Here is a 1,983-nt window from a genome sequence, read left to right as displayed (position 1 = left end):
AAATCTTTCTACTTTGCTGATAGCAAACAGCTCAGAAACAAAACACAACAAAACAAAAGCCTTGAATCTATAACATATCTCCCTGCCTCCTTCCTTCCTTTTCCTCTCCTCTCTAACCCCTCCCCTAGAGAACGCCAGAGAAATAAAAATAAAGTCGTAATTAAGAAAAGGACTAGGAATAAATTCCATGCATTTAACCAAAGTTCCATCTCTGAACCCAGGAGGATTGGCGCATAGCTGTGGTTGTGCCAGAGGAAGCGTGCAGGGAACTCATGCTGTGCTTTCAACACAAATACAGCTCATAAGGAATAGTTTATCACTTAAACCATCTCTTTAATTCTGCAGAGTAGAGGCAAGACCTCAAAAAAGGCTCAGATACCACTACCACAGCCACTGGGGTCTCCCATTTCTGGAGTCCCTCTGGCCCAAATAGCTCAGAGCAATTCACAAACATTTATTGACGGAACCCCATGACCCCTCCCCCAAGTGAATACTTTAATATCTCATTCTGCAGAGGGCAAAATGGTAACATGGAGAAGTTCAAGGCTCTTGGCTGCCTGCCATGCAGAGAAAACGAAGTAGTGGCTGGATTCTGAAAGCAAAGCATCGCCAGGTGCACAGCGGATTATTCAAGAAATGTGGTGAAAGAGCGCTGGGCTGTAAGTCAGACCTGGGCTCTGATCCCTCTGCTGTCACTCACTCGCCAGGGGACTGTGCCAAGTCACCTCCCCTCTCTGGGCCTCAGGCTCCCCAGCCATGAAATGGAAGATTGAACTAGAAGACCTTAAAGCCCTTTCTATCTCCGAAATGATGGGGCTCTAAATCCACCAAGCCAGAAGACGAGAGAGGCTTTAATAACATTGCAACTCCTAAACTATACAACATTCCTTCCTCCTGGAAGGACTCTTCTCTGTGCCTCCCCAAATCCAGCCCCCACCCCCGTTCAAGGCCTGGTTCCACCCATCCTCCTCCGGGTGGTGCTCACTGATTTGTTGCTGCCTATAGGAATATTCGGAGTCTTTAGGACCTTGTTGGCTTTTCCACATAGAAGGAGCTCAGCAAGTATTTAGTAAATGAGAAGGTTCTGTGGAACTTAATCCTTAATTCAAAGGCCTTCATCTGATCCGTGAGATAGTAAGGACCTTGATGGAAGAATTAGGAAAGTGCTTGTTAAACCTTAAATATCTCAACAGATTTTCAACCTTAAATATCAATTAGTAGATGCCTTTCTTGAAATCAATCTAGACTTTAAAATCCTGATGATTCACGTCCAAGGAGGTGCTTCTTAATGTGTAAGTCCTATTCAATGCACTTGTAATTTAATTTAGTGATTACTTATTTATAATCTATTCTTTGCTAACAACTATAGTACTCTGGAATTACGATGATTTCTAAGATTTAGTTCTTTTCCTTGAGAATATTCTGCCCCGGGAGGGAAACAGGCAAGGATGAAGGCAACTGCAACACACTGAGTTACTTCAACGGCAGAAGCACATACAAGACAAATGGCGGGTGAGACAAATAAAGAATAAAAAGACCAATTACGGCTGAGATTTCTGTTGAACTTGCTGTGCCTTAGACCCTAAAGTAGGAAAGTTAGAATATGAGGATTTCAACTTTGATGAGATTTCATAGCACATTAAAGGTCTCAAGTTCATTGTGCATGTATGAGGGGGGACAAAGGGGTGGAGGGTCACTGCTTTAGTGAAAAACTTAAATTAGATGCTATTTTAAAAGAAATGCAGTTGGCATGAACAAAATTTTCAAACTAATGGATACCAAGGTGTAGACCTGCTTTAAAGAAAAATAGGTCATTTGAGACAATCCCATGGCATCACATATAGGAATATTTCTTCTTCTTCCTGGCTTGGTTTCCTTAGATGTAAAAGGGGTGGTTAGATGAGATAATCGCAATGATCCCTTCCAACTTTGGTGTTCTGTAGCTACATGGAACACAGACAGTATCTTCTCTGTTCCTCCCAC

Source organism: Eulemur rufifrons, chromosome 7 (genome assembly GCF_041146395.1).
Source record: "Eulemur rufifrons isolate Redbay chromosome 7, OSU_ERuf_1, whole genome shotgun sequence".
Classification (NCBI taxonomy): Eukaryota; Metazoa; Chordata; class Mammalia; order Primates; family Lemuridae; genus Eulemur; species Eulemur rufifrons.
This window is presented reverse-complemented; position numbering follows the sequence as displayed.